This window comes from Cydia amplana, chromosome 3 (genome assembly GCF_948474715.1).
Source record: "Cydia amplana chromosome 3, ilCydAmpl1.1, whole genome shotgun sequence".
Lineage (NCBI taxonomy): Eukaryota > Metazoa > Arthropoda > Insecta > Lepidoptera > Tortricidae > Cydia > Cydia amplana.
Genome location: NC_086071.1, coordinates 11,942,079 through 11,962,170, shown reverse-complemented (window position 1 = coordinate 11,962,170; position 20,092 = coordinate 11,942,079). Strand labels below are relative to the sequence as shown.

Here is a 20,092-nt window from a genome sequence, read left to right as displayed (position 1 = left end):
GATTATGAAATGTGTATTTAAATGAAAACAACCGAGTGTAATTAATGAATAAGAATTGGAAAGACCTCACAGTTATGCTCTCCTGATTACTGTCCAGTAGATTGCGGGCTCCTGTTCCTATTGCACTTTGGTTTCACTTTAGATGATTTTCTGCACTAGGTCCGTAATTGATTGCTTCTTGGCTCGTAGGGAGTTCGCTCGGTGTCCTTCGCGATACCTAAGTCCGTCGCAGATGTGATAGGTTTGCCGTTGCTTGACGATGCGATTTTCTAGCTTAAGCGGCTAGCCCGAAGACACTGAAGATGGACGGATGGTGATGCTGATGATCGAAGAACTGCGCTCTCGTCGTCGGTCGACTTCCAAAAAAAAATCTTAGTAACTTTTTGAAATGAACTGGGTCGCTTCTCTTCTTCGGCGAGTTTAGGACCATATGTTGCGTCTAGTGCCTAGTTCGTAGTATTTAGATGAATCCAGGAGATCTAGACTGCTGAATAAAACGATAGCGGACTGTAAACACTATTTTTAATTACTGGTAGTTACAAAGATATTCTTATTATTTATAATTAATTTGGACGCGACGCTCTGCCCGATTCTGCCCGTCCCCCCGCGGACCGGTCCCCGGGCCCGTCGCCGGCTAACCGGTCCGGTGACGTGACGTCATCGCTGTTGCTGTGGAGTCAATTTGATGCGGCGGCGGTATTGTTACCAACAAGCCGTTTGCTAGCATCTGTTGTTTCCCTTAATTAATACGTCGTATCATTTAAGTAAATACAAGTGACCATAGTAAGTTGCTAAAATAAGAGGTCCAAAGACAGCACTACTCAATTTATTGATATTTCTCGATTAAATAATACTTCAAATTAAATTCCTCTAAAACAATACTTTCTTTTATAAATGTAAAGTATCAGAATTTCATAGTTTATGTAGGTTTAATCAAAAAATCTAATAAAAATATGATGAACCCTAATTCCGGAACCAGTTCCGGAATTCCGGGATTGAGACCCAATATCGAAAATCAGTTCCGGAATTGGAAACCGTCCGATATTGCAAGCCCTAACGAAATGTAACAGTTATTTGTCAAATCGTTACTGTTAGGTCCCTTGCAGCGTTTGGTTGCCCGCACAATATTGGAGTGATCAAAAAGCGGAATACAAAGGCGTCACAGCGCCGGTGGCGGCATAAAGTCTGCTTGCTCGGCTTTTTCCCTATTGTCAGTAAACAACGAAAACTGTTATGTCAACCAACAAAATGTTCCTGTTTCCTAAACTAAACGCTGTGTGGTTTAGTGTACCGAGATAAAAGAGGGCGGTATTTTCTCTTTTATTTTTTCTAAAAACTATTTTATCGGCAGCTTGATTGATCTCTTCCGGTTCAGTGGTTCAGTATAGTACTTCAAAAATCCATACCAATATATGTTATGAACGCGAAAGTAATTATATTTTCCGTCGATCCGTTATATGCATATACAGTACTGTTAAAATAGTTCTAGGCATGTCTATGTAAGTTCTTTAGTTTTTAGGGTTCCGTAATTGAAGGGTTGACAATTGGAACTAAGCTTATATAAGCTGTCCGTCTGTCTGTCAGCGGACTCCATCTAAGGAACAGTTATAAATAGGTAGACAGTTGAAATTCTGAGAATGTGTTTTTCTTTTTCCGCTTTTGTCAAGCATGAGTTGGCTTAAGGTAAAAATAAACTTTATATAAAGTCTGACTAGTCCAATTCCGACTCGCATTTTGCCGGTGTTTTTTTTATCTACACCTACGCAATGACAGACCGAATACCACGTGGGGAGAGCCGGGGGCTCGTATTATACGTATTTATATAAGTACTCTTATATTTATATACACGCAAGTATAGTTGATGTACACTTAGGGCATCAGACGGTGCAAGAACTAGCATGCGAGTTTCATTACATTGTGTTATTTATTTTGATCGGTCGGCTGAATTGTGGTTAAGTAACTAAAATAGCATGCGAGTTCGCGCGCCGTCTAAATGAGCCCTTTACTATACAAATACAAAGTAACATATTATTTCTTAATATTTTTTTTATTATATATGAATGAAATGAAAATGAAAAATGATTTATTTAGGCATCAAAAATGCAGCTTATTACATAGTAGAAGGGTATATGGGCTTATACTCATGGCCACAGACTAGCCGAGGCGAAGACGTGGCCTACGATGGAGCGAGCCTGCCCAGAAGGTGCCTGTTCACCCTTGATTTATATGAAACTTTTTTTTAGTTTATGGAGTACCTACGAATATTTTATCCAAATAAGTAGATATTATCAAATTTTAAACACGTCTGTCTACTATAATATGGGCGTGTATAAATATTATTTAGATGTTTTCCTTTGAACTCGGCTCGAAGGAATGTTTGGTTTACGTGTAAAGGGCCGAGAGGACAGCCATGTGGCTTATATTTATGAACTCCATAACTGGCTTTGGTTATTTCATTATTTAGAAACGGGTTAAATGCCCAAATGTTGTTAGGAGCTGAAATACTTATATTGTTGAATGATGCTATGCAGATCGTGAAACGTGAATAACTTGCAGTCAGGGAATAATATATAAGTCAAATATGTAGGTATAAATTTAACAGCCATGCAAGAATATTTACTTACAGTATAGAAGAGCATAATTTTTAGGGTTCCGTACCCAAAGGGTAAAAACGGGACCCTATTACTAAGACTCCGCTGTCCGTCCGCCCGTCCGTCCGTCTGTCACCAGGCTGTATCTCACGAACCGTGATAGCTAGACAGTTGAATAAATCTCGGAGTGAGCCACGCCTGCTAATATGAAGAATATTTGTACGAGTATGCATTACAGTTGGATTGTGTTAAAATCAGGGATGTTGCGAATATCCGCATCCGCATCCGCAACCGCGGAACTTCCGCATTATTTTCAACATCCGCATCCGCATCCGCATAAAATCGATGCGGATTTAATGCGGATGCGGATGTGGAACAGGTCGGTACAGGAACGTCTTAACATCGGCATAAGTGCTAGACTGCTAGGTAATTTAGTCATTAACCAAAAACCTATTAGAAATGAGCAGTCAAGCGTGAGTAGGAGTTAATGTACGGAACCCTTGGAACGCGAGTCCGACTCGCACTTGGCCGGTTTTTTGAAATAAAAATTACTAAAATGTAATATTTGACGTTTTTTTATGGTACTATCTTGACACCCGCATCCGCGGATGTGAGCCTTTAAAAATCCGCATCCGCATCCGCATCCGCGGATGTCAAAAAATCGGCATCCGCAACATCCCTGGTTAAAATGTCCAAATGTTACTTTAGAGCTATTCCTACAATTCGGACATAGTACATAGGTTATTATACAAAGTTAAAAACAAACTATAATCACACCAAACACAAACCAAGCCTTTAAATGTATAGTAATTTACAAAATGTAGGTACCTAAAATAATGTATGATGAATAATTATAATGTTTTGTTAGTTTTAGCGTGCGCCGAAATAGGCTCACGGATAAATAAGCTCAAGCTCGTTAACTAGCGCTAATGAAACAAAACAAACGCATAGGAATGAGTAGATAAACCCGGTTCGTTTAATCCGCACTGATCCAACTGACCGATTAGGGTGCTATCTAGGGCTTGCAATTCGAATATTCAAATATTCGAATTTGTCGAATATTTGACCTGTTTTGATATTCGAATATTCGGCCGCTCAGGTTTCGAATATTCGAATATTTTTTATTACTATAAAAAATCTATGTCATCCGCTGTAGTTACAGTTTCTGTGTGTTTTACGGGTATTTACAGTGAATGAGGAACGGTAGGTACCCAAATACGAAGGATATAATATTTTTACTGTATTCCTCTCGATAGACTTCGTGAATACAGTGAAACCTAACTCAATTTAAAAGAAAACGAAATCAAAAAGTATGTAATTTTTTACGGTGCGTAAGTTTTAAGTTAAAGGGTCATTCTGTTTATTCAGTACAAGCGTACGTTAAGCGAATTTTTGAAGTCTAAACCTTGCCATTTATCGCAATTCTCAAAATTAATCATACCAAACCTGCCCAACTTGGTAATCTAACCATGCACCTTTAGCTGACGAATAATCCACCCAGTACTCAACTAACTTTTTCCCTTAAATATTCCAATATTATATAATTAGCCGACCATTAGGAATAATAACTTGCCAAAACAAATAAAGTCAATAAAGATTCAAAATACAATCAAATTAAAGGCCTTTTTACAGGCCTCTGAGTGATTACAAGTTAATTTAAATCGGAAAATAATTACCTACCAAAAAAAATATCTTACATACCCAGGTGTTTGGATGGTTAAAGTTATATTATTTCACACAACGACGCATTTATAATAAGTTTTATCTAGAAATATTAAATACGTTTAATTTTGGCGTTTTACTTGTTTTTATAAATGTGGGCATCTTATAAATAGTAGGATGATAAAATCTAGTCAATTAAGTGGATTTCTGCCAAATATCCTTAGTTTTAGCAATATGTGAAAAAAGCTTTTGAATAAAACGATAATAAACCGATTAATTAAACCGAATAAAGCGAGTTTTCTGAAGAAAAAAACCGGCCAAGTGCGAGTCGGACTCGCGCACGGAGGGTTCCGCACCATCAACAAAAAATAGAGCAAAACAAGCAAAACAGACAAGCAAAAAAACGGTCACCCATCCAAGTACTGACTCCGCCCGACGTTGCTTAACTTCGGTCAAAAATCACGATTGTTGTATGGGAGCCCCACTTAAATCTTTATTTTATTCTGTTTTTAGTATTTGTTGTTATAGCGGCAACAGAAATACATCATCTGTGAAAATTTCAACTGTCTAGCTATCAAGGTTCGTGAGATACAGCCTGGCGACAGACGGACGGACGGACGGACAGCGGAGTCTTAGTAATAGGGTCCCGTTTTTACCCTTTGGGTACGGAACCCTAAAAAGAGAGGTACCTACGTACCTGCTTATAAAACGCATTCTCGAATTTTGGTAAAGGCATAATATCTGCGTGTTGTTCTTATTTCATGAAAATGCATGGTTGTATAAATACGAGTAAATTAACATGTTTCATCTACAAAGTTGCATCGTCAACAAAATTCCAGTTTCTAGTACCTTATTCTCAAAAGTGCTTTTGAATTATTAGTATTTATTGATAATGTACTGGTTCTGTGCGCGTCCTCACTCTAGTTTGCTGCAACGTAGGTTCGAGCAGGACAGATAGAAATTCATAATCCTATTCGTATTAAGTATATAAGTTATGTCATTATGTGTTCGTTTCCCTTATTATTACGTAGTATTTACGTAGCAATTTGTATTAAGCTCGTAGCTTACAAGTAGATGAGTACATTGTATATTGAAGCACGCATTCACGGATCAAGGCGAGCTGTTTATTAAATTCAGGATATAATAATGACGTAGATAGTTTCTGACTCACAATGCTAATAAATAAGTAGGTATGTTACACTCGTATAATAATTATACCAATCGTATTAATTGCACCACATTTTTTTTATGAATGCTTCGTTTTGGTATACATGACATACCTATTACTCCTATTAGCATTGATTATTTTAACAATACAAATCAAACTAAATAACAGTACTCCAGAGAATCCCTACATTTTAACTATTTACATGCATTTGCAAACCCAGTTGTAACATTTGCAAACCTAAAATTTTGTCATAGGTTACGACTTATATAGTATGGCTCTTCTGAGGTGAACTTTTCGCTTCGAAACTTAATCTTTCAAACAAAGGCCATTGTCTCTATTATCGCAAAGCCGCTTGCTCGAGCGTTAGCACGTGCCAGCACAACATTCATATTGAAAAACAACCGGTATCGTCATAGTATTAAGGTTCAAATTTAATGTCACTGATATTCTAGATATTACGTTTTGGTAGTGTAGGACGATAGACCGCCCCGAAGCGATACGGCACTCATATTATTTTGATACTTAGTGTGGTGTTAAAAATGAAACGTGGTTACATATTTATTATATTGTTTTATTTAAATTATTAGCTTGCGGTGGTAAATGTAATAATTTACAAAGATGCAGCTGCAAGCATTGTTATTTTTTCTTATCTTTAAAATAACGATACCTACTGTGATACTGGCTTTGCGATAATAGAGACAATGGCCTTTGTTTGAAAGATTAAGGTTCGAAGCGAAAAGTTCACCTCAGAAGAGCCATACTATACAAGGTAAGGAAATCTACTAGTTCGGCAGCTGTCAAAAAAAATCTTCGAGGTCACCGGGGACCGTAGGGCTGGCTCGTTCCTCGCCCAACAGATCGGCATTGCCATCCAAAGGGGGAACGCAGCCAGCCTTATGGGAACCCTCCCACAGGGATCGGACCTGGGTGATCTAGCCTAATATATACATATTGGGCTAGGTCACCCACATTATCTTTATTTCTTTTTTAGGTATTAGTTTTAGTTTTGCTGGTAGTTTTAATTTTAGGTTACTTTTTATTTTTAAGTTTGTTATTAATTATGTTTATGGTTTTAATAAATAAAAACTAGGAAATCAATATATATATATATATATATATATATGACAAAAATTACTACTTGTACGCCCAAGTATACTTAGATGAAGATATTGCAGATATACGCAATACTTATGCAACGCAGGTGTCAAGCGGGCCTGCATGCTGGCTCTGCGCACTCGTAGTTATAAAATATGTATGTACTCACCTACTATTTTAGCAAAATTAATACAACAGTTCTTCTTCTTTAGTTTGTCCATCATCATGTTTATAAGTAATTATTGTATTATATTTATCAAGGTTTCCTTAATACCAGAGAATAATAAGCTTAGATACCTGCCACAAACCATTCACAATTTAAAACAATTTAGATCTCTCACACTGTAACTCCCACAGTGTAAACACAAAATAATGTCCTAGGTACAAATGGCGCACTTAATGCCTAATGGCATTCTCTACCAGTCAACCATCGGGCCAAACAAAGACATTTAAAAATGGTGCAAGGTGAAAAGTAAAAAGGCATTTATTAGAACTATTCTAAACCACTGGGAAACTTATAATTCTGATAAACCAAATATAGACTACACAGATTTAAATACTTTGTACACACATACTCATAATACATAATACATATTTCATACATACCTACTCATAATTATAGACGCTACTCGAACTCTTGTTTCAGCTGACACTTATGTCTTATGTAGCAACCGCCTATACCTTCTTATCGAAATAATATTATTCAGTGCGAGCGCCGATGAGCATCCATCGTGCGTCGCCAATCATGCAAGAATTGGGAGCACCGGCTGAGGAATTTTTCGATTAAGCCAGCTTCCACGGAGCACCATTGTATTAGAAAGGACCCACACCTACCGAATCCCTGGGTGTGAGTAAATTAAAATGTAGGATGGAACTTGAACGGGCAATCGTTGGCCAGCAGCGGTTGGCACCCCAACAAGTTTACTTACATATAAGTACACAGTGAAAAGCTAAGTAGAGAAAAAAAGAATAAGCATACCTATATATGTAGATAAATAAATATAAAAGTAAAAGTCGACAGGCCTGACTGACTGGCGCCCATCCCAGCCAGTGTCAACTTGAAAGCTAATTTTTTCTAAACTTTCAGACTATTTATATAACGTTAGCAACTACTAAGAAGGGATTTACAAAAATTATAACCCTAAGGGGGTTAAAAAGTGGATGAAAATTTGTAATTGATATACTTAAAGTTAGTTTTCGTAGAAAGACACAATAAATATTAAAAAAACAATAAAAGTGCTTTCAAAAGTTTTGAGAATGAAATTTGAGAGTTTTTATCGGGATAGAATTATTTTTGAGTAGGGAACTTGCCGCTTTTAATTGATGCTGCCTATGTTCATGAAAAATAATAGGAACCATCAACCAACATAAAAATACGCGCGAACGAATTCAACGCAATGTTACGAGTACTTGATAATATGGGTTTTTACGTGGTTCTCACGATTTAGTTATTTATTTACATATTACATGGGCACTGTATATCTATTGTGGCAAACCTTGTCTTGAAAACTAATTTTCTACGATATTCTGGAAAGGTGAAAGTTACCTCTGTATTTTCCAACTGTTATTGATTGTATGAATAACATTTATTTTTCCTTATATGAGATGAGTCGCGTCGCGATAGATATATGGGGTTATTTGTAACAAACACTTCATAGAAAGGGCATTTCGCTCGAAAAGTCAGAGGGCAAGAATTATTACTATTTTCAGCGCGGTCCGATGGAAAAGCTCGGCAGTGGTTTTCCGGTATGTTTATTCATAAAACGTTCCATTTCAACTGTGAGCTTCCGGCGTATATTTTGATGCCCGAGTTCGTTACGACTATGCACAATCGGTAGTCAGACTTATACTGGTCTGGCTGTGGTAAAATGGTCAGCTTTGCGAATGAAGGTTGGAAGAGAGCCAAATGAGACCTCGCACCGAAATTAAATAGCTAAATAAATCTATTGCGGTCGGATGTTTTACAACCCTATTAGGAGAAACAAATAACACAATTAAACCTATTCATAATAGTACATTATTGTCGAGGTTCGGAAGTAGCTACTTGCAGGCTGAGGATTCGTTTTAAACGGACGACCTTGGGAGTCCGTTTAATTGAATCCGAAGCCAGCAAGTAGCCTTCCAGCTGAGTCATATATAGTGCTTTTCTCAAAAATGGTGCAAGAAATAGAAATATTTTACAGAAGCAACGTTCTAATTTTTACAGAAAAAAGTAAAACCATTTTTAAAAAGATTTGCTTGCCGCCTTTAAAAAAAAAGTGTATTTTTCTGCTGAAAATACGCCAACGTATTTGAGACACCTAAATAGTCGCGGTACCAACATTATAATAATAAGAGCTGATCGTCTGTTTGGCTGTTTAATGGACCTATGCCTTCATTTGATATGGCCATTTAAAGTTTTAAAAAGTTTGAAACTCGCTAAATAATGTAATTTGTATGCAACATTGCAGTCCCGAAATCGAGACTGCAATGTTTTTAACTTTTTAATTTTTTGAATGACCATAAACTACGCACTTCGCGACCTATTTTTTAACCGGCAACGTCGACTTTGCCGTTCATTTTTGAGAAAAAGTATATTTGTAACACAATTTATTTAAACGTTATCTTTTAGGTACCTAATTAGTCTGTGCGGAAAGAGAAGAGTTGTGGAACGAAATAAAACATTATATGACTCCTCTCTGTCCTCACAGACTCTAACCCCTTGTGTAAACCTTGGCGTTCTACCTATGAACTTGGCTACTGAAACCGGTATGAACCAGCTCATAAAGCACAACAAGTTAAACTACTGAACGGATTTTCATGCGGTTTTCACCTATCTATAGAGTGATTCTTGAGGAAGGTTAAGGTGTATAAATAAATAAATATTATAGGACATTATTACACAAATTGACTAAGCCCAACGGTAAGCTCAAGAAAGCTTGTGTAGTGGGTACTCAGACAACGATATATATAATATACAAATACTTAAATACATAGAAAACAACCATGACTCAGAAACAAATATCTGGTGCTTATGACACAAATAAATGCCCTTACTGGGATTCGATCACAGGACCGCGGCTTCACAGGCAGGGTCACTACCCACTAGGCCAGACCGGTCGTCTGTGTTAACTCGTGCGAAGCCGAGGCGGATCGCTAGTGTACCTATAATAGTTATCGTTTAGTAGCCATATTTTCGAATCTAGGCCAGAGGGCCTACCGCCAATATATAAAAATCTCTATTGCTCGATTATACAAGAGCAATAGAGAGACAGAGAGCGATTTACGATTGGCAGGCTCAACTCTTGTGACTTGTAACATATCAATAATAATATAAGAATTCTATCATACCAACATTATATTTATTTATCAAGATCCCTAGTCACGTGTTTGTTACCCGGGGTTAGCTAGGCTGTGGCTTTTTTGTGTGGATCATATACAGGGTGCTTCCTGTAACAGGAGCAATAAATTAAACTGTAGGCTGTACTCCTCAAACTGACCAACATTTGTTCAGCAACTTTTGAAAATAACTCATGTTTTGATTTTTATTACACTATAAAGTTTATTCTAAGACGCAATGTATTGCAAATTTTGTTATGTTTAAAGTGTGACAAGCAACGTCAAACACACTGATGTCAGCGTACACTGAAGGCAATATTTATTTTGTATGAAAAAGAGGAAGTCTAAAGGATTCATATTTTTTAAAAGTTGCTGAACAAATGTTGGTCAGTTTGAGGAGTACAGCCTTTAGTTTAATTTATTGCTCCTATTACAGGAAGCACCCTGTATTATGTGTCATAAGTGGACTTTTTATTCACTAGCGGGAACGCTTTGAGTAGGGTCGGGTTATTCCCACTAGTTACCACCAAGTTGTTACCAGTGGTAACTACTGGGAATTATTTTTCCCAGTAGTTACCAGTGGTAAGAGGCGGGAAAAAAATCCCAGTAGTTACCACTGGTAACAACTTGGTGGTAACTAGTGGGAATAACCCGTAGGGTCTAGTGCTGCTGTAGTTTTCCAGGAGGCGGAGGTAGTGTAATACTTTTATTTTAAACTAAGGGTCCTGAAGGGGATAAAACAAACAACCCGATAGTGGACAGGTACAATTTAATTGCCAGCCTGGTTAAGTTTACACTTTTGAGCTTAAACACTACTTAACGACTTATTGGTAGTAAACTAAATTTATATTTATCTAACCGGGTTTTAATTATTGTTGGTGATACTTGGTCGATTGCGCTATTGGATAGTTAATACTAAAAGGTGAATAGTCCAAAATCGCAGTTTAGGAAAAAGTAGTGAAAGGCTTAGCTGCACTGTAGCGACAGTCGACGGCTCTCTCTCGACCAGATGGCCGGAGGTTCCAATAGCTCCGACTCTGGCGGGGCCAGCTGCACAGGTCGACTCGCACAGAATCTGGCCTACCAAAGGCCGCGCCCCTAGTAGACACCTCCTGTCGGAGGAAAATCGTCTTGCCGGGGTTAATGAGTGATCGAATATCAACTCCGAAGTGCCCAGGACGCTCCTGGTTCGCCCTTTCGGGAAACGGTTAACCTCAAGGCACACCTGAGGGCAGGCAAAGATGAGAACGTTGTCCCAATTATTTAATATAAAGCCGACCCCGGCTAGGTCGGGGAAGAAATCAAGTCCCAAAATGGCGGAATCACTCCCTCGGGGCCTCCTCTTCGATGTTGCCAGGGTTACAATCCCAAGGCATTTAACAAAACTGACGTGAAATTCTAAATACGGAAATTAGACAAGAGCGTGGTAAACGCTGCTGGACAAGCACGGTATGATATTTTTTAAGAAAGGGAAAGGAAGACTCGACAATCTATACATTCCTACCCGTTCATCGAGAATGATAATAATTATTTTGGTAAGAACTAGTTGTCGACCGAACTGGTGTCGAAGGGATTCAGACCTATCTCCCTGGCAACACGGAATCGCTGCCAACTTGACAGTCCATCGACACTATTCGAGACACAGATTTAATCGCCCGTCCGGCTTCATAGAAGTATTTTGTTATCTAAATATTTTTCCATTACACACCCCCCTAACCAGGCTGGCAATTAAATTGTACCTGTCCACTATCGGGTTGTTTGTTTTATCCCCTTCAGGACCCTTAGTTTAAAATAAAAGTATTACAGTGGCGCCCGAACAGGGACGTTCAGAAGTTGTTCGCCAACTACAATATCCCACAACTACACTACACCCCCGTTTACTGTCCCCAGGTCAACACCGTAGAGCGTTACAACAAGACCCTAGTAACAGCAATATCAACGTTCGTTGAATCGGATCATCGCTCGTGGGACGTGAATATTTCCTCCGGCTCTCTCTCGACCAGATGGACCAGATGGCCGGAGGTTCCAATAGCTCCGACTCTGGCGGGGCCAGCTGCACAGGTCGACTCGCACAGAATCTGGCCTACCAAAGGCCGCGCCCCTAGTAGACACCTCCTGTCGGAGGAAAATCGTCTTGCCGGGGTTAATGAGTGATCGAATATCAACTCCGAAGTGCCCAGGACGCTCCTGGTTCGCCCTTTCGGGAAACGGTTAACCTCAAGGCACACCTGAGGGCAGGCAAAGATGAGAACGTTGTCCCAATTATTTAATATAAAGCCGACCCCGGCTAGGTCGGGGAAGAAATCAAGTCCCAAAATGGCGGAATCACTCCCTCGGGGCCTCCTCTTCGATGTTGCCAGGGTTACAATCCCAAGGCATTTAACAAAACTGACGTGAAATTCTAAATACGGAAATTAGACAAGAGCGTGGTAAACGCTGCTGGACAAGCACGGTATGATATTTTTTAAGAAAGGGAAAGGAAGACTCGACAATCTATACATTCCTACCCGTTCATCGAGAATGATAATAATTATTTTGGTAAGAACTAGTTGTCGACCGAACTGGTGTCGAAGGGATTCAGACCTATCTCCCTGGCAACACGGAATCGCTGCCAACTTGACAGTCCATCGACACTATTCGAGACACAGATTTAATCGCCCGTCCGGCTTCATAGAAGTATTTTGTTATCTAAATATTTTTCCATTACAGTAGGTATTTCCTCAGTTGGGCTCTGCTCCAGATTTGAGTGAGCTATTCGGAGTGCATTATGTCTCATGCTGCTGCTCCTCTCCCTCCCCTTAATCATTATTTTATTTAAACAAAACACACTGAGATTATTACAACTGTCTGTCTATTACGGTTTTTGACATACAGCCCAAAGACGCACACAGACGACCAGAAGGTTAGTAATATTAGGGTTACCCTAAAAAAGAATTTAAATGGACTGATAACATATTAATCGTTTAAGGTGTTATGGGTTTAAAGATTTTTATTACTCATAAAGAACAAAAGTTCACTTACAATGAGCTTAAACTATAAAGAATTTCATGCATGGTTTACAATTACAGACATCCAGATATCGATGATAATAATTAATATACATTATCACTGATATATTTTTTCAGTTTGGTTTTAAACATTTTTAATGATTTACAATCTTTCACTTCACTGGGTAAGTATACTTCACTGGGTACTGGGTATTTCAATTACTTGTATATTAAATTCACAGGTGTACCTGAAAGTGCGTAGAGTTAAAGCAGCAATAAAATGAAAAAAAATAGCGCTGTTGAAATATTAAACCGAGGAACAAAAGAATGGGTACGTGGATTTAATAAAACGGTATATCTAATCTACTTCTACGAAACTAGACATAAATAAATTTACTTTAGAACAAAGCCTTAGAAGGCTCTCATCCGTTCCTGTGGGAATTTGCAAAGTAAGTAAGTTATAGCGTTCCTTTATCATTATCTCAGCTGGAACCCTAGGCCGGGTTCGGAGATAGCGTGATGCATGATCTTCTGAACGCTCGCGTCAGGTACACACGTTAACTAATAAAAAATGTTACATTATATTTAATACGACAGACGATTTTATTTTTTTACCCAGTTTGTAGAAAAATCCTTAGGTTTTACATTCGTAATAATAGAATGTGAGCATTTAGTAAGACGTAGAAAAGCTATTTAATTCATATGCATACGTATGCTAACTCGTAGCTCGAATAGGCACTAAAGTGACGTTAATTATAAAAATGTATTAATTAATTGAGTCATCACAGTAATAGAGGTTTTTCAATGAGCAAATGTGTTTTATATATCTACATTAATACATTTTTATAATTAACGTCACAATATGAAGTTCGATATCATATCTAATATCGAGACTCTTAAAGTCAATTAACTTTAATAATTATTATACACATAATCCTTTACATTAATAGAGGTTTTTCAATGAGCTAATGTAATTTATATTGATATACCTACATACATACATTAATAAACTTTAATAATAATCATCGCTATACCTAGAACCTATTCGTGACCCGAGTTAGCGCACGTATGTTTATAATGATTTTTCTTCTCGGTAGCCAAGTTTGAGGATTTTAGTTTTCGTAGTATATATTTGGAACTAGTTAAGCTTTAATATCTTAACAGCCTGTGCATGGGAAATAGCTATTCTTCTAGCGCTTTTCTACCGATTGTTTGAATACCGACCTACATTTGCGCAGTCACTGTGTATTTTAGGGGTGGGACCAGACGGAGCGGTACAAAACAGATTGGGGCCTGAGTCGTGACGCGATTGTCATTTCTCACTGTCGCATACAGAGCTACATAAATATCATTCTAAGAACAATACGTAATATTTTAAGAGCAAGTCGTACTCGTTGACAAACGAGGCGGGCACTAACGGGCTCGCTCGTTCGCGACACGATAGTACCTACTCGTTGCAGAAACAATGAACAAAAGGGAATAGAATGGAATTTGGTGCCACTATGACAGATCCGATTTCAAATTGGGACGGATTTTATATAGACCACTTTGTAGGAATACTCTACAGCTTCTGGCGACTAAAAATAGCGATGGCTTCAAACGAAGAACTGCCGTATTCGAACTTCAAGATATTCACAAGAGACGACACGTACTAGATCCATTCTAGATACGTTAGTTTAGATTTCAACTAGTTCTCTTTTGCAGCGCCATTCGGACAACCAATGTCACTTTTACGATAGATCGTGTTAGATATCTATTAGATGTGAATTAGATCTCTAAGTAAATCTTGTGGAAATCGTTCAAGAGTATCTCCAGAATCGCGGAAATGTCAAATTTGACAGGTTAGATCTTAAACATATCGTTATCGTATCTTGGCGATGTCTAAAAGATATCTAATAGATGTCTATTACAAAATCCGAATCGGGCCCGAAAGCAGTGTAATGTTTTGCGAGAGTACGTTTTTTTACCTCTATACTTATCAAATCAAATCAAATCAAATATCATTTATTATCAGGCAACTAAGGCCCATAGATACATACCTTACAAACTAACATAAGTACATACAATAATAAAAATCTTACAAGCTAAAAAATATTTTATTTCGGCGACACGGTACTTATATATGTATATATACTTATAATAACGTATAATATATCTATTTTAATTTAGTACGGGTGGGGTATTGCATTGTTACTGACGGTTGCAATTAAATTGGAGACGTCAAGACAGACTGTTACAGAATATGTCGCAGCATGTCGCTAGGGCCCCGATTCTGATTTTGAAATAGACATCTATTAGATATCTTTTAGACATCACCAAGATACGATAACGATATGTTTAAGATCTAACCTGTCTTTGACATTTGCGCGATTCTGGAGATACTCTTGAACGATTTCCACAAGATATGACTTAGAGATCTAATTCACATCTAATAGATATCTAACGTAAAAGTGAGATTGGTTGCCCGAATTGCGCTGTAAAAGAGAACTAGTTGAAACCTAAGCTATAACGTATCTAGAATGGATCTAGTACGAGTCGTCTCTTGTGAATATCTTGAAGTTCGAATACGGCAGTAGGTTTCCGTAAGGCGTGTAATGAGGGTCTGTAACACTACAGAGTAATAGACTAAGTGTAAAAATGTTCCTTTTTAGTGCAACGAAACCCCTTTAGGTAGACTTTGTGCGGAAAGAGAAGAGTCGTGGAATGTATTGGGCCTCATACATTCTACCTGTATTTTGCACAAAAGCTACAGTACTACAATAAAATAAAAAAATAAAATAATTATTTTTATTGACAAAAACAAGTACAGATAGCTGTAAGATGAGCTTGGTAAAGACCTGTGTTACAGAAGTCAGTGTCCTCTCCCAGACAATAGAAACTGTATAGAAAACGGAAATAATATATTATTGCTTATTAACTACATTTACATTTTTTTTATATTTAAAACAAACAATAAATAAATGTTGTATTGTGGCGTTGTCTAAGTACCAGGAAATGTATTTTCGTGTACAACGGTACAGTCACCAGCAAAAATATATGACTGTGGGCAGCCGTGCAAAAATATCTGATGCTCCATTGGAGGCATAAGTATATGACGACACTACCTCGGTAAAAATATATGATGCTTTGTGGCCGGCAAAAACATCGTTACTCTGTATCCGCATAAATATCGGATCGGATCGCTTAAAAATATTTGATTACTCATAAAAATCAAAATTATGTGATTATTCTCATCTGGCATAAATATCTCTCCAATGTGAATGCAAATACATCGGATGGCAGACGGACCGCCTATATATCTGACACGAAATTATGAAATATGTCATCAATCGGCAAAAACGAACCATACCTGGATAGCATAGAGCCTTACATTGTTTGAAGTGATTTGACAATTCACGAAAAGAGTGCAGACTTGTCATTGCATATGTCTGTCTCACATATTTCTTTGCAATTTTAAATTGTGACATAATTCAGGTAGACTTTTAATAGACAATGTGTAATAAACCTCCTTCTTACATAAAAAAGAATGATGAAGAGGCAGTGGCGGATTTCCCATAAGGCACAGTAGGCACGAGCCTAGGGCGGCGAGATATTAGGGGCGGCAAATTGTGACAAAAAAATCGCTGATGATAACAAGAAATAACTTAAAATTAGGTCAGGCAACGAATTCTCAAAAAAAAGTATAGAGGGAAATGCTTGAGACACAATTTTTGACTTCGTAACTTGGTTTGAACTAGTTAGGAGGTGAACATATCAAAAGTCCCCGGCCGTAGCCCTTGAGCCGGGGGAAGAGGGAGGTTTGAAGGTCCTATTTTTCGGTATTTCGCTTATATCTCGGAAACTATGCGTTCTAACGACTGATCATTGTACAAAATGAAATGAAAGCAAGTTTTATTTAGTACAGTTTTTCGATATCTTAAGGGCCCTCCACAGTTGTGCGCGAATCGCGGCGCGAAGCCGCGAACGCGAGTGTGGCGTCGATTTCACAGATTGTTCACGCCTTCGCGCCTTGTTCCCCGTTTTTTGTCGGTTTTTCGGCCAGCGTCAAAGGAGGCGCGAAGCGCGAACTTGCAAGACTCCACAATACAACTATTTGGCTCATCAGTTGCAAGATAAATATTATTTCTATTATATATAGCGGCTATATTTTAAGGTTTTACAACAAAACAAAATGAAAAAATAGCTACAGCAAGTATGATGCCTTAAGTAGATAAATGACAGTTAAACTCGATCAGCTGATGCTTTTCAGCCATCTTGGCCCGAACTAAACTGCGAAGTTCACCGAGAAGTTTGCGAGTGTGGAGTCATACGTCAACGTCGCAATATGTTCGCTCCGCGAAGTCGCGTCGCGATTCACGCACAATAGTCTGGAGGGGGGCTTGTATAGGGCCCTCCACACTCGTGCGCGAATCGCAGCGTGAAGCCGCGAACGCGAGTGTGGAGTCGATTTCGCAGATCTGCTACACTGTTAAAATCTTTCGGGTTCCTTTCCTCGTGAGCACCGTGAATATTATTGATGGAAATTTAATGCAAAATTATAGACATTCAAGAGCGGCTATCTCAAAAACTAAACAAGATACCTATCGAAAAACTCGACTGTATAACACTTGTAGCAAATTTAATCAACTTTCATTTTGTATAACGATTATGTCACAACGACGCATAGTTTCTAAGATATTATAAGCGAAAAACCGAAAAATGGAACCTTCAAATCAAACACCCCTACCCCCGCTCAAGGGCTACGGCCGGGGACTTTTGATATTTTCACCTCCTAACGAGTCCAAACAAAGTTACTAAGCTAAAAGTGTGTCCCAAGCATTTCCCTCTATTCCTTTTCGTTGCCTGACCTAAATGTAGTCAATATGATGGGTGCTGATGCTGAAGGGGCGGCTACAGGGTCTGAGCCTAGGGCGGCAAAGACTGCAAATCCGCCACTGTGAAGAGGTCAACCTGTGAGACTGACAAGGACAAACAATAATAGCGCTTTCGCTGCTACTCCTACTGAAAGATACATAAGACTATCCCGTTTTGTCATTTTCCCCACCCCTCATGCCAGATCCAGTTATATACTAGATTCATGATTGCAATACGTTACAATTCAAAATTATATCCAGTTTATTCCGTCAAATCGATGATAGAATATAATGTGAGACAGACATATACAATGACAAGTCGGCACTCTTTTCGTGAATTGTCAAATCACTTTATACAATTTACGGCTCTATACCAAACATGTATGGTTCGTTTTTAAAGTTCGATAACATATTTGTAATTTTCCAACGTGTCAGATAAATAGGCGGTCTGTAGTCCATCCGATGTATTTGCTTTTACAGTGGAGAGATATTTATTCCAGATGAGAGTAATCACATAATTTTGAATTTTATGAGTAATCAAATATTTTTAAGCGACCCGATCCGATATTTATGCGGATACGGACTAACGATATTTTTGCTGGTCACAAAAGATCACATATTTTTACCGAGGTAGTGTCGTCATATACTTATGCCTCCAAAGGAGCATCAGATATTTTTGCACGGCTGCCCATAGTCATTTATTCATGCTGGTGACTGTACCTACATAAACATAACTATAGGTCTTAAATTTTAAGGGCACGTTGTTACAAAATTAGACGTAGCTTAAAACTTCTTCTTTTTGACTAAAAGAGATTCCTTAAAGGGATAAGTTCGCCTTTGTACATTGTATACTTTTTGTTGAATTGTATCTTAACCTGTCTTATGTACGATAAAGTATATATAACTACATACATACCTATATACATACATACATACATACTTCGCCCCTTGAACTTTAAAAACACTTATTATGTACCTGTTGCACATATTATATACCTACATAATTAACATATTGACCTTATTTTTACGGCAATTGGCTACTTTCCTGTGCACGGTGTGAAATAATTTATTATACGTAAGTAGAGGAAAGTACCCAATTGCCTAAAAACAAAAGAGATAAAGTACGGGTGTGCAAAGGGACAGCGGACGGCATACGGCAATCCCGTCAAGCTCACCTACACCGCTCGTTTACAAGCGGCTGCAAATAAATCGACTCCCTTAATTCGTTTTCCATCTGGGGGCCGATTTTTGAATTTCGATCGCTCGATTTCGACACTCGAAAATCGGTGGAAAACGGTGAAATGCTAACTTTTGAAATACGAGTGATAGAAATTTTGAATCGAGTGGTATCGACCACTCGTTTTCAATTCTATTAGTCGAATTTATATGCCTAGTATTACTCAACGAAATACACGAAATCGAGTGGTCGAAATTCAAAAATCGGCCCCCTGGTCACCGGAAACAAAGCAATGTGATTACATTAGCACAACAATGAGGTTTGTCGGAAAATAATCGGCGGTTACTGGGAATCTTTGTGGCCCTTTTCCATTTGTTTCCGGGCAACTTCTTTGTCCGAGGTCACTTCTTAATAGAGATCTCATTATATGAATAGGTACATAAACACCAGAGGTATATGAGGGATAGTGTGTCTAACCTAACCTAACCTAATAAGGGATCATCCATTAATTACGTCACACGAATTTCTAGGTTTTTTTACCCCTCCCCCCCCCCCCTCCTTGTCACACTTGGTCACATTTTGCAAACCCCTCCCCCCCTGGTGTGACGTCACATTTTAGGCAATTTTGTTTTCAACGAAATCGACAATATTAACTCGGCATTATTTTTTTAATAAAAAAATATTTTTGATATATAAATATTAGTAATTTTATAACACAACGAAAGTTACATCCAAAATCTCATTATTTAACTGTACAGCGAATAAAAAAATATAAATTAATTTTCGGTTACTAATGAAGTTAAAGTGACATCACAATGTTTGTGACTCCCCCCTCCCCCATGTCACAACATGTCACATTTTCTTGACCCCCTCCCTCCCCCTAAACGTGTGACGTAATTAATGGATGACCCCTAATGACTAAGTCAAATATTAGTGTCTGCAATTCCGAACGCATCCTAAAAAGTTTTTTTAAGTTCTCAATTGAACAGTCAATAATTGATATTCGTTATTTCTATAGGTATTAGGTATGTATCTACTTAAATTTAATTGGTTTTATTTTATAGCGATAATTAAAGTATATTGTTAGAATACCTTAACAAAACATGGAAAACGTGATGAAGAAGGATAAACATTTTTCAGGTTGTATTTTTCCTTCTAATATGTTCTCACGGCTGAGGTGAAAAGTCGTCGTACCTATGTATGTCGTATACGAGATCAAAGATACATAATATTTACATTTA

The 20,092-nt window shown here is 38.0% G+C and overlaps 1 protein-coding gene across 1 annotated transcript in view; it reads left to right on the top strand.

Moving 5' to 3' along the window:
- Positions 1–20,092, top strand: part of LOC134662809 (CD151 antigen-like) — a 227,749-nt gene that overhangs the window by 138,392 nt on the left and 69,265 nt on the right. The gene's annotated exons all lie outside the window — the stretch shown is intronic.